General features: G+C 41.8%; 2 pseudogenes; both read left to right on the top strand.

Annotated features, from left to right (window-relative positions):
• Positions 1 to 1,870: 1,870 nt before the first annotated feature.
• Positions 1,871 to 3,284, top strand: LOC147698022 (uncharacterized; annotated as a pseudogene).
• Positions 3,285 to 6,233: 2,949 nt separating this feature from the next.
• Positions 6,234 to 7,647, top strand: LOC147698021 (uncharacterized; annotated as a pseudogene).
• The last annotated feature ends 6,976 nt before the right edge of the window (positions 7,648 to 14,623 follow it).

The following is a 14,623-nucleotide window of genomic DNA, read 5'->3' as shown; positions in this document are numbered from 1 at the left end:
TGCCAGCACCTCCCAAGACAGGAAACCTATTGTCCAAGCCACCCTCACTGGAAGGACTCCCAGCAGCAGGAGGTCAGACTTGTATCTGTGGCAGCAGCATCCATTTTGTGATGCTGAGGCTCTGGTTAACTTTAACCGGGATTAACTGGAACAACATGTATTCTCCCTCTAAAAGGGTGGAATGCTACCCCTGTCGCCAGAACTAGTGAGGGGGTAGTATTCCAAAGTGTATGACACCTTACACAACATGTTGTGATAAAGCCAAACCAAAGTTAGCATTAACTGCGAGGATTATAATGCACTTAAGAGTATATGGTATGGCTATATCATTGAACAGCTATAAGGACATGGTTCCTAAAGCTGCAGACAAGCTCAGCTCATGCTAGAGCACCATCCCACATAAAGCCAAACACTCTGCCTTCAGGATTGTTAAGGCCTGCCATAGGAGTGACTTATAGGTATATATGTGTCTATATGTAATGTTAGGTATAGGGATACTATACCTAAGCAAGGGGTGATTACACAACCTTGCCCCAGCTGAGTGATAAGCCAGTTGTGTCAATTTGGATTGCCAGCCTGGGGTGGCATAATACATGCTGCAGCCCCTGGTAGGCCTTGGATGCACCTATGCCCTGGGTACCTATGGTACACTATACAGGGGCTCACAAAGGTGACCCAATACCCAATTGGATATGTACCTAAAGTACATGGAGTCCATTTAACAGTGAGAGCAGATAGCCTGTGGCCCTGATTAGCAGGATCCCAGGCCAACTAAGTCGAAAACCAGCTAAACACTAGGCAAAAAGTTGGGGTAACCAAATAGTCAGATATCCACCTTCCTACAGTTTGTGCCTTTAGTAAATGGGTGGGGGCATACGCTACGAAAGATAATACAGCTCTTACTACACCAAATGTGCTCCTAAAGGAGTTATTTCCCCGATTTGGCATTTGTTGAGTTTTGTGGAGTTACACCTGCCCCATTTTTATTGGGCAAGTTGTTGAGTATCTTATGACGGGGTTGGGAATTAAGCAGAAATTTCATGCTGCTTTTCACCCACAATCAGCAGGATTAGTGGAACGCTACAACTCTACCCTCAAATTTAAATTGACTAAGATAGAGGCTTCCACATCTTTGAAATGGCCTGATGCACTGACTTTACCATTGCTATCTATTAGATCAATACCACATACACGATCTGGCCTCACACCATATGAAGTGGTTTTTGGAAGGCCAATGAATATTTGGGGGATTCCTAAGCCATGCCCTGTACATGATGTACCCTATGTATTGATGAATGACTATTTGTCTCAGTTGAGTGACAGTTTGTCTTTTATTTATCAACAGGTTTGGGAGACTTTCCCAGACAGGATGCAAGGTGAGGGTCACTGCTTGCGCCCTGGAGACTTTGTGGTTTGAAGTCCTTCCAGAGAGCCAGCTCCCTAGCACCGAGATGGCGAGGCCCTGAGCAAGTGCTGCTGGCTACCAGGACTGCAGTTCGAGTGACGAACCGGAAGAACTGGGTCCATGCGACACACTGCCAGAAGGTTTTGCAGGACCTAGTGAGCCCAGCTGCATTGGCAGATCACCGCAACATCTTGGTCACCGAGAAAGGACAAGCTGTGTCTCCTGAAGGATCTGAGGAAGTCTTCCAGGATCACACAATTCCTGGTATATCCCAATATCAGCTGAGAACCAAGAAGAAAGACACTTCATAGTTAAAAAAGACTGTTTGAGCCACTGTCCTGGGTGGTTAAAGGCTGACTACAAAGGGGGGTAACCTTTTAGTGACTGCTCTCCTCAACCTCAGTGAAGAAATCAACATCTGCCCAGGACCTTAAGCCACCATCTGTTTTGTTGTTTGTCAACAAAATGAATATGCCTAAGGAAAAGAAACCAACTGCTGCAAGAGTTTGTAGCAAAAGAACAATGATTGTTACTGGACTCACTTTGACTGTTGTTATTGTTTCTGCAGTAACATGGATAGTAGAGGAAGTAGCACCTGTCCAAAATCTACTGACTGCTACTACTCCTGTGCCCATTGAACACCATTACTTCACTCTTCCTTATCATGAGCAGAAGCACAGAATGTCCTATCTCAATAACACTTTCAATCAGATGTTGTACCATACACACAATGCTACAAATGTTACCAACTGCTGGTTGTGTGGAATGATGCCAGATCATCATAAAAAGGGAGGAACACCTTTTATTCCCTTGCTGTTTTTACATAATGGCTCCTGCAGAGTCTGGCTTGCATTGTTGTGGGCTTCTGAAGTTGCTAACAATACTTATGCTGATGTAGGATGACTAAACGCTCAGTTGAATAAAGTTTGTTACCCTGATAAGGAAAAATATCCACAAGCTAATGGAACTGTATGGGAAAGGGAGGAGTATCATTGAGGAAATTCCTCTACGCGCTATGTTTTCCCTAACATTCGAACAACCAAGGGAAATGGGCCTCCTGTTATTGCTGTCACTAGAGCTCGAATGGATCTCTTTGTGAGCAGTATTGGCAGTATACCTGTGGGGAAAAGTGACTGTACTTTAGTGTTGAATATTACTGGAATGAACAATAGCTGCTATTTGTCCTCACATAATACCTATTTCATTTGCGGAAGTAAAGGTTAATATCACCTACCTATTGGGTGGTCAGGTAGCTGCTACGTGTCTTTTTTGCTCTCTCCTGTGTTTTGTCACCTGCATCCTACCATAAAGACTATAAACTGTATAATGACATTTCTAAGAGCCGATTTAAGAGGACAATAAATAATGATGAGGTGGATCAAACTGATACTGCACTGCATAAGTATATTGACTTTAACTTGGGACTATCCTTCTTTGTTGATGCGGCCTTAAACAGCAGAAAAATCTGATGTTTGATATGTGTTGTAGAGGCTGTAACCAATGAGACAGCAATGGCGCTTGAAAATATCACAGTAGAACTACAAATTGCGAGAATTGTGAAGCTCTAAAATGGAATGGTCCTCAATGTCATCCTGGCTGACCGTGGTGGAGCATGTCGCATCATCAGGAGTAGTTGTTGCATTTACATCCCTGACCACACCCCTTCTGTTTTTGATGCACTTTCCAAGATGCACAAAATAGCCACTGAAATACACCAGGATTCAGGGACATGGACTTTGACTGGATGGCTGTGGAACATTTTTCTGTATGGGGCTGGAAATTACTGTCAGCTCTATGTATATTTGTTGCTATTCTTTTCACTTGTTGCCTATGTATCCAATGCGGCCTGATGCTTTGTTCCCTTTGTGTTTCTACTTGAACCTTGTGTATACCGACTAAACAAAATGCGAAGAATGTAAATGCCTGAATAGCAAGTGATCAAAAAATCAATGAAATGATGCAGATTGACATAAATGATATTTTTCATATTCCTTCGAAAGTATAAGAACATGTCTTCAGCATATGCTAAGAGGGTCGTCTGTGGAAATCGAAAATAATTTCCGTTAGCATAAGCTGAAGCCATCTTGTTTGTGGCATCCATTTTTGTTATCTATGTAATTCTGCTGTCTTCACTGTTGCTTGCCTTTCTATTCTGCTTGTGTCATCAACTTTAGTCAACTTCTTCTGTATTGAGCCAAAGCAATGTACGTGCTGAGAAAAGGCCTGTAGCTGCTGGAATGCACCTGGTCCAAGATGTAACTGTCGACTATTTGTGGCTGCTGTAAGAAGTTCTGTTCCCCCTCCCACTTTGCTGACTAAGTGATCTCCCATCTGCCCATGTTTGTCTGTAGTTATTCCTGTGCATGCTCGTACCTTCTATTTGTGACTAAATGCTTACTCTGCAACAAACTCTGTATATAAGCACCATGGTCTGTGTATTCAATGTACTACCTCCTGCAACACTTGTGGGTGTTTGTATTGACGTAGTTCCACTCTTGAGTGATTAATAAACTTGTTATTTGAATTCCAGCCTCAATGCCAATCTCTAATTTGTTGGTCTATGGACCCATGGACACGATAAGGGTGAACCCTGCACCGGTGTGCTCATTAAAAGGCACATTTCCACACACCGCGTGGCAGGCACCTTAAGGTGCCTATCATGTTGAGCAGGGATTAACTGGGGAGCACCATAGGAGCCCCCCCCGGCCCCCAACCAGAGGACGTAGGGAGAAGGGGGCCCTACTAGGGACCCCCAAAATCGCTTTCCAACAGGCTTTCTATGTCGGAAAGTCCATCATGGAAAGTCTGTCGGAAACTGATATCGTAATCCCTATGTCCATAGGAATTATGGTGGGGCCTTGGACTGGCCAACAGGCTCCTTAAACCCGCCGGAATTCAGCCGGAATGACCGGCCAGTTTCACCTTCGACTGCCGGCATTGTAATACCGCGGTCGAAAAGGAAACCAAAGATGGCGGTTGGAAAGATGGACATCGAAATAGGGTCCTAAGTGTGGAAACATTAAAACCCTCCATTGCAGCTTATTTGATGAGGGAAATGAGAATGCTTCTTACTCTGGCGTTTTAGGGCAGATACAAATAAATAACTACTCTGCTTCCCGCTAGCCTTCCAGAGCAACCTTAAATCGAGATTGTGCCCATGTAATGACATTTCTGTACAATCAATGTTTAATTTGATCATGTTTTTTGGTTTTTAATAAAGATTTAAAAAAATGTTTTTAACCTTTTTATGAAGTCCCGAAACCTTAGGCAATGTATTCAAGCTTACTATTTCTTACAACAGCTATCTGATTATGAGACTTGTTTTTATGTAAGTTCTTTCTTGCGCGCCGCAGTGCGATCTCTGGCACAATGCATTTTGATTAAATGTGTTTCTAATAATCTTTTTAAAATCTGTATTCATAAGGATATGTGTGTTAACACACCTGTATCTTTCCTACGGATTGAAAATGTTTTGGAACACCTGGACTTGCAATGCTCATTTTATTACATTGATGTACTTTTATGGTCGCTTTCGCAACCGAATAAAGTTTGATTTGAATTTGACTTTAAGTAAAGCTGTCATGTGTGATTTTAGCATCCATTTGGTTTAACTTCTCAACCCAACCCCAAAATGCTTTTGTTGCTGTCTGTACGAGGTATAATATGCTGTAGAATTATAAAGCAGCCTATTTATTGTTTCTATTGTCCACTTTTCACTCCGACGTTCATTTTACAACAATTGTGTTTATTTTATACCTCATCCACAAGATTGAAAACAATTAGGCTGATTTCAACCCTCAAATCCCAGCCGGGATGTTTCTTGACCTTAGTAGACCTAAGAAGTCAAGTGTATTTGTCAGGATTAGTGTTCAGCCAGTTTCAAATGTAAGAGTTAAATCCACTCATGAACCACTAGATTACTTTTGTCTTTAATTCACTGCAAATTCCAGAGGGTTTTTAAAATCGTAATAGCAATGCATATGTTTCTCCTAACATAAAATAATCTGCACTGTGAGCGAGGTTGCCCAACAATGCTCTCCATGATTCACACTTTTGTTCACCAGAACACTAGCAATAGCATCAATGTCATCACCTACAGAAATACTTTTAAAATGTTTGCCTTCCCACTCCTTTTGCCACTGCTCCGATAAAAATTAAATAAGCCAAAAACTCAGACGTCCACACATTTATCAGGAGGCTCTGATTAGTTTTAGGGAAAGGACTCATATAGGATGGCATTTGCTGGACAATAGGCTTGCAGGAGTGGATATCGATAAATGAAGAGTCAGTTGAGTGGAAGTATATCTACTCCCCCATTATTCACTGCCTCTTTTCATGTTACTGCCCCTCTTTCACTCCCAGACTCAAAGCACAATGTAACTGGTTGTCCCCATGTCAGAATTTGCTCTGTGATCTGATGCTTGCTTTTCTGATATTAGATTGTACAGTAATCTGAAGCACGCTCTTCTGGTGAACTGGGACCATGCGACACACTGCCAGAAGGTTTTGCAGGACCTAGTGAGCCCAGCTGCATTGGCAGATCACCGCAACATCTTGGTCACCGAGAAAGGACAAGCTGTGTCTCCTGAAGGATCTGAGGAAGTCTTCCAGGATCACACGATTCCTGGTATATCCCAATATCAGCTGAGACCCAAGAAGAAAGACACTTCATAGTTAAAAAAGACTGTTTGAGCCACTGTCCTGGGTGGTTAAAGGCTGACTACAAAGGGGGGTAACCTTTTAGTGACTGCTCTCCTCAACCTCAGTGAAGAAATCAACATCTGCCCAGGACCTTAGGCCACCATCTGTTTTGTTGTTTGTCAACAAAATGAATATGCCTAAGGAAAAGAAACCAACTGCTGCAAGAGTTTGTAGCAAAAGAACAATGATTGTTACTGGACTCACTTTGACTGTTGTTATTGTTTCTGCAGTAACATGGATTGTAGAGGAAGTAGCACCTGTCCAAAATCTACTGACTGCTACTACTCCTGTGCCCATTGAACACCATTACTTCACTCTTCCTTATCATGAGCAGAAGCACAGAATGTCCTATCTCAATAACACTTTCAATCAGATTTTGTACCATACACACAATGCTACAAATGTTACCAACTGCTGGTTGTGTGGAATGATGCCAGATCATCATAAAAAGGGAGGAACACCTTTTATTCCCTTGCTGTTTTTACATAATGGCTCCTGCAGAGTCTGGCTTGCATTGTTGTGGGCTTCTGAAGTTGCTAACATTACTTATGCTGATGTAGGATGACTAAACGCTCAGTTGAATAAAGTTTGTTACCCTGATAAGGAAAGATATCCACAAGCTAATGGAACTGTATGGGAAAGGGAGGAGTATCGTTGAGGAAATTCCTCTGCGCGCTATGTTTTCCCTAACATTCGAACAACCAAGGGAAATGGGCCTCCTGTTATTGCTGTCACTAGAGCTCGAATGGATCTCTTTGTGAGCAGTATTGGCAGTATACCTGTGGGAAAAAGTGACTGTACTTTAGTGTTGAATATTACTGGAATGAACAATAGCTGCTATTTGTCCTCACATAATACCTATTTCATTTGCGGAAGTAAAGGTTAATATCACCTACCTATTGGGTGGTCAGGTAGCTGCTATGTGTCTTTTTTGCTCTCTCCTGTGTTTTGTCACCTGCATCCTACCATAAAGACTATAAACTGTATAATGACATTTCTAAGAGCCGATTTAAGAGGACAATAAATAATGATGAGGTGGATCAAACTGATACTGCACTGCATAAGTATATTGACTTTAACTTGGGACTATCCTTCTTTGTTGATGCGGCCTTAAACAGCAGAAAAATCTGATGTTTGATATGTGTTGTAGAGGCTGTAACCAATGAGACAGCAATGGCGCTTGAAAATATTACAGAAGAACTACAAATTGCGAGAATTGTGAAGCTCTAAAATAGAATGGTCCTCAATGTCATCCTGGCTGACCGTGGTGGAGCATGTCGCATCATCAGGAGTAGTTGTTGCATTTACATCCCTGACCACGCCCCTTCTGTTTTTGATGCACTTTCCAAGATGCACAAAATAGCCATTGAAATACACCAGGATTCAGGGACATGGACTTTGACTGGATGGCTGTGGAACATTTTACTGTATGGGGCTGGAAATTACTGTCAGCTCTATGTATATTTGTTTCTATTCTTTTCACTTGTTGCCTATGTATCCAATGCGGCCTGATGCTTTGTTCCCTTTGTGTTTCTACTTGAACCTTGTGTATACCGACTAAACAAAATGCGAAGAATGTAAATGCCTGAATAGCAAGTGATCAAGAAATCAATGAAATGATGCAGATTGACATAAATGATATTTTTCATATTCCTTCGAAAGTATAAGAACATGTCTTCAGCATATGCTAAGAGGGTCGTCTGTGGAAATCGAAAATAATTTCCGTTAGCATAAGCTGAAGCCATCTTGTTTGTGGCATCCATTTTTGTTATCTATGTAATTCTGCTGTCTTCACTGTTGCTTGCCTTTCTATTCTGCTTGTGTCATCAACTTTAGTCAACTTCTTCTGTATTGAGCCAAAGCAATGTACATGCTGAGAAAAGGCCTGTAGCTGCTGGAATGCACCTGGTCCAAGATGTAACTGTTGACTATTTGTGGCTGCTGTAAGAAGTTCTGTTCCCCCTCCCACTTTGCTGACTAAGTGATCTCCCATCTGCCCATGTTTGTCTGTAGTTATTCCTGTGCATGCTCGTACCTTCTATTTGTGACTAACTGCTTACTCTGCAACAAACTCTGTATATAAGCACCATGGTCTGTGTATTCAATGTACTACCTCCTGCAACACTTGTGGGTGTTTGTATTGACGTAGTTCACCTCTTGAGTGATTAATAAACTTGTTATTTGAATTCCAGCCTCAATGCCAATCTCTAATTTGTTGGTCTATGGACCCATGGACACGATAAGGGTGAACCCTGCACCGGTGTGCTCATTAAAAGGCACATTTCCACACACCGCGTGGCAGGCACCTTAAGGTGCCTATCATGTTGAGCAGGGATTAACTGGGGAGCACCATAGGAGCCCCCCCCAGCCCCCAACCAGAGGACGTAGGGAGAAGGGGGCCCTACTAGGGACCCCCAAAATCGCTTTCCAACAGGCTTTCTATGTCGGAAAGTCCATCATGGAAAGTCTGTCGGAAACTGATATCGTAATCCCTATGTCCATAGGAATTATGGTGGGGCCTTGGACTGGCCAACAGGCTCCTTAAACCCGCCGGAATTCAGCCGGAATGACCGGCCAGTTTCACTTTCAACTGCCGGCATTGTAATACCGCGGTCGAAAAGGAAACCAAAGATGGCGGTTGGAAAGATGGACATCGAAATAGGGTCCTAAGTGTGGAAACATTAAAACCCTCCATTGCAGCTTATTTGATGAGGGAAATGAGAATGCTTCTTACTCTGGCGTTTCAGGGCAGATACAAATAAATAACTACTCTGCTTCCCGCTAGCCTTCCAGAGCAACCTTAAATCGAGATTGTGCCCATGTAATGACATTTCTGTACAATCAATGTTTAATTTGATCATGTTTTTTGGTTTTTAATGAAGATTTTTAAAAATGTTTTTAACCTTTTTATGAAGTCCCGAAACCTTAGGCAATGTATTCAAGCTTACTATTTCTTACAACAGCTATCTGATTATGAGACTTGTTTTTATGTAAGTTCTTTCTTGCGCGCCGCAGTGCGATCTCTGGCACAATGCATTTTGATTAAATGTGTTTCTAATAATCTTTTTAAAATCTGTATTCATAAGGATATGTGTGTTAACACACCTGTATCTTTCCTACGGATTGAAAATGTTTTGGAACACCTGGACTTGCAATGCTCATTTTATTACATTTATGTACTGATATGGTCGCTTTCGCAACCGAATAAAGTTTGATTTGAATTTGACTTTAAGTAAAGCTGTCATGTGTGATTTTAGCATCCATTTGGTTTAACTTCTCAACCCAACCCCAAAATGCTTTTGTTGCTGTCTGTACGAGGTATAATATGCTGTAGAATTATAAAGCAGCCTATTTATTGTTTCTATTGTCCACTTTTCACTCCGACGTTCATTTTACAACAATTGTGTTTATTTTATACCTCATCCACAAGATTGAAAACAATTAAGCTGATTTCAACCCTCAAATCCCAGCCGGGATGTTTCTTGACCTTAGTAGACCTAAGAAGTCAAGTGTATTTGTCAGGATTAGTGTTCAGCCAGTTTCAAATGTAAGAGTTAAATCCACTCATGAACCACTAGATTACTTTTGTCTTTAATTCACTGCAAATTCCAGAGGGTTTTTAAAATCGTAATAGCAATGCATATGTTTCTCCTAACATAAAATAATCTGCACTGTGAGCGAGGTTGTCCAACAATGCTCTCCATGATTCACACTTTTGTTCACCAGAACACTAGCAATAGCATCAATGTCATCACCTACAGAAATACTTGTAAAATGTTTGCCTTCCCACGCCTTTTGCCACTGCTCCGATAAAAATTAAATAAGCCAAAAACTCAGACGTCCACACATTTATCAGGAGGCTCTGATTAGTTTTAGGGAAAGGACTCATATAGGATGGCATTTGCTGGACAATAGGCTTGCAGGAGTGGATATCGATAAGTGAAGAGTCAGTTGAGTGGGAGTATATCTACCCCCCCATTATCCACTGCCTCTTTTCATGTTACTGCCCCTCTTTCACTCCCAGACTCAAAGCACAATGTAACTGGTTGTCCCCATGTCAGAATTTGCTCTGTGATCTGATGCTTGCTTTTCTGATGTTAGCTTGTACAGTAATCTGAAGCACGCTCTTCTGGTGTTAGTTTAGCAGTTGCTGCTTAACCTCATTAACCTCTTTCTGCTTCGACTAGTCCAAAATCGGGTGGTGGCTTCTTAAAGGGAGGGGAGGTACTGCATAGGCAGCACATATTAAATGCAGTATAATGAAGTAGCACCATCCACTGCAACTACAGTCCCTGTTGCAATTCCACTAACAACATATTGTCCTACCTCATCCAAGCACACAATTAGTATCATAATGCATATATGCAAATCCACCAAAGTTTGTTTGTGTCATCCTTATGATGCCAATGTACGTAAATAATCTGACACTCTGTTCTCAGTAGTGTTTGCAATACACATTTGGGCATTGCATAAAAAGGCATTCTGGGTCCATTGACAGATCCCTTTCTTCATCTTTGAACCCTTCCTTTACCCATGTCTCCTTAAACAGAGCATTAACGCCTCAACAAACTCACTATTTAAGAGTTCTCCTTTGTTGCAAGCACTAGGTAGGACCCCAACACCTTCGAAATGCCCACATATGAAACCGACCCTTCACTATTCTTTACCCTGTAACCTCTCTAAAAATGCAACCAGAAACTTCAAACAAACCCTGCTCAGAAAAATCCCAGACATACTATTCCTAGACACTTCCTTCAACATAAAAAAGCACCATTATTAATTATCTTATATTTTTCACCAGAAAAATGGCAAAATGGCATACCACTTTAACTAAACAGCTAAACATCCAGGAAAAGAAAAACATTTCATACTGCTCCAAGATTCTAATGGCCCCCTCACAAAATCTTAGAGCAAATCTGAACATAACCTCCTACAAAAATGGCACAGTTCTTATCCAAGCAGCAATTAAGGATCTCGAGCTATTCAACGACTATTTTGCCCTGCTAAAAGACCTTGTATACAACTCATATCCTGCACACCGTCAAGACGATTCCTCGCAATCTGACCCTCAACCCAAATGTCAGTTGGACACAATAGGGATCATTGACATAATATCGAATTCACAAATATCGAATTACCAAAATATCGAAGAAAAAATATAGCATGCAAAAATATCGAATTTCTATCTACAAACAGGTAAGTACAAAAATATTGAATCAAAAATATACTTTTAAAAAATATAGTTAGTCAAAATATCTAATTTTTAAAAATGTCTTAAAAGTAATTTAAAATTAATGAAATAATAAATATAAAATTTACTATTACCACTCCAATGAGTGCAACAGCAGGGAAAGCGTTGGATAACGTAGGGGGTAAAAATTACTATTCCCACTCCAGAGTGCAACAGTAAGGAAAGCGTTGGATAGCGTAGGGGTAAAAATTACTATTCCCACTCCAGAGAGTGCAACAGTAGGGAAAGCGTTGGATAGCGTGGGGGTAAAAATTACTATTCCCACTCCAGGGAGGGCAACAGTAGGGAAAGCGTTGGATAGCGTAGCGGTAAAAAATACTATTCAATATTAAATTACTTACCTTCAATTCGATATTTTTCACCACTACATTCTGTCCATTTTAAATTTTGACTTCGATATTTTGGTAATTCTATATTTTGAATTCGATATTTTATCTTGTTACCCACAATAGAATATATAATGTCTCAGAAGCTGCAGCAACCTACGACCAGCATCTCTGAAACAAGGGACAGCAACTCCCTTCTCTTAGCTCCCAAATAACTTCCCACCTCCATTACCAACATGGCTCCCAGTCCCATCTCAAGGACCCACTCTGCCCCCTCAATCCACCATGGATACCAATGGGATCACACAGTGACAAGCTCCTGATAGCAAAAAGGAAAAAAACTATACACCCAGCTCTACCTCTCGTACCACTGAACACTAATACTTTAACCACTCAAAATGCCTTCATTACGGTACAATCTAACACTACCCAGGAAAACCTAATCCCAATATTAATTCCAAGTCATAGACTTTAAAGAATCCGAAAAGGTCAGATGGAACGTCTACCAGACCCTCTCACATGGATGTTGAACAATCTAGCATTCCAACCTCCAGACCTCCTGGCACTCTCTTCCAACCATCCCCTTCGTCCCTAATAGAACTAGAAACACTCAGAACGCAAATGGATAGGATTTATCTAATCTTACACAATACCATTTCAGAAATTAAGAAGCTTTTACTCCTCTCAGAAAATTAACTCTCACAGCCCACAGCAAGTTAAATACTATTACCCTGCCTCTTTCCAATATCCAACTCCGAACCTACAAACACCATTGATACATGACAGACTTGGAAACGCAGTCCCTCTTACTATCTTACGAATCATCTCCCAATACGGCACCCTTCATGGATGAACATACAATTTGTTCACTCCCAATCAATGCAAACAGAACAACTCAACCAAATAACAGAAAGGTTAACCCTAACAACCTAAAAAAAGGTAACATTATCCCCCGAAATACATGAACCTAACTGGGGTAATTAATCAAAACCAATCTCCTGCTTTCTACTCAACTGCAGCTCAGCAATGAAACACGCCGCTGACATGGCTGACCTCATTTTTAGCCGTGGAATGGATTTAACCATCCTGACGGAATAGTGGCTTACGGAATCTTCTTCCCTCTGCTTAGACCTTCTTGTGCCTCCCGACTACAACATTGTTAGGCTAGACAGATCACACAAAATGGACGGAGGCATTGCCTGTATCCATCGTGCTGACATCACTATTACTATACTTCACTCCGACTCCCTCGAATCTTGTGAATACCTTGAAATCAAAGCAAAACCAAAGGGGATGATGGATGGAGTGTTGAACATTGCAAGCATTCCCCCCCAGTCAACTGATCTGGGTTTTAATCCATCATCATTCTTTAGCTCACTCCGCCACCCCAGTTCAGACATGGCCATATGCAAATCAGTCTGACCCTGTGCCTCATGTGAACAGTCCAGTCCGAACTGCCAAGCCATGTCTTCCCTGTACCGGAAATAAGCATCCTGGGACCGGTTTCTTGCTAATCAGCTGTTATCAGCCAGGCTAACTTGCATCCAGTGTCAAAGTGAGCGAGGGACCCACGTCTGGGCATACCCCACCAACTTAGGGTGAACAAAGCAAATCCAAAAGGGGTGATGGACGGAGTGTTAAACATTGCAATCACTCACCCCATGTCAACTGATCTGGGTTTAATCCATCATCATTCTTCAGCTCACTCCACCACCCCAGTTCAGACATGGCCATATGCAAATCAGTCTGACCCTGTGCCTCATGGGAACAGACAAACCCGAACTGCCAAGCCATGTCTTCCCTGGACCGGAAATAAGCATCCTTGGACCGGTTTCTGGCTAATCAGCTGTCATCACCCAGGCTAGCTTGAATCCAGTGGCAAAGTGAGCAAGGGACCCATGTCTGGGCATACCCTGCCAACTTAGGGCGAACAAAGCAAAACCAAAGGGGATGATGGACGGAGTGTTGAACATTGCAATCACTCACTCCCACTCAACTGATCTGGGTTTAATCCATCATAATTCTTTAGCTCACTCCGCCACCCCAGTTCAGACATGGCCATATGCAAATCATTCAAGAAAACACGGGGGGAGGGTCTGTAGGGACAGTTTAATGACCCCGAAGTGCTACTGTCCCCAAGAGCAGTTACAACAGAAGAGTAGCACGGAGTCAAACACAACTGATTAGAACTAAGTAAAACCCACCCTGGGTACCTCAACAAAAACTACAAACATGAAAACAACTATGGGAGCATTTCGACTCTTCAGAAGAGAGATTCCCATCAGTCACCATACGATTCCGCCCTTCATCATCTGGGAACTTTCAACCTCAGAGACAAAAGTACTCACAGTGGACTGGTCAGTTGTTCAAAACCTAGACACACCTGTAAAGTACTAGAGATGAGGGGGAAAAAAACGAGGTAGTATAGTGACTAAAAGCAGTGCTATAAAAGTGAAGTGCAGTGTGCAAGGTGAAATGTGAGTTGTAAAATTAGGTAGGGAAGTGAAAAATATATTTATTAAGGGATCACTTCACTCCTAAAATAAAACCATAAGTGCGTAAGTGGTCTAAACAAATAACCACTGATGGAACAAAAAGGTCTGGGTTTAATCCATCATAATTCTTTAGCTCACTCCGCCACCCCAGTTCAGACATGGCCATATGCAAATCAGTCTGACCCTGTGCCTCATGGGAACATTCCAGCCCGAACTGCCAAGCCATGTCTTCCCTGGACCGTAAACAAGCATCCTGGGACCAGTTTCTTGGAATCTCCTTAAAATCCACAGATAACCAACTCTGCAAACTACACGTATTTTACCACCCTTCAGTCAAAAACACCCTGTTCATTGACCAACTAATAGAAATCATTACAACAAACTCTGCCCCTCATTCCAATAATATATTCCATGGGGACTTCAATCTTCATTGGGAAGACCCCTA

Source organism: Lissotriton vulgaris, chromosome 8, assembly GCF_964263255.1.
Source record: "Lissotriton vulgaris chromosome 8, aLisVul1.2, whole genome shotgun sequence".
Lineage (NCBI taxonomy): Eukaryota > Metazoa > Chordata > Amphibia > Caudata > Salamandridae > Lissotriton > Lissotriton vulgaris.
This window is presented reverse-complemented; position numbering and strand designations above follow the sequence as displayed.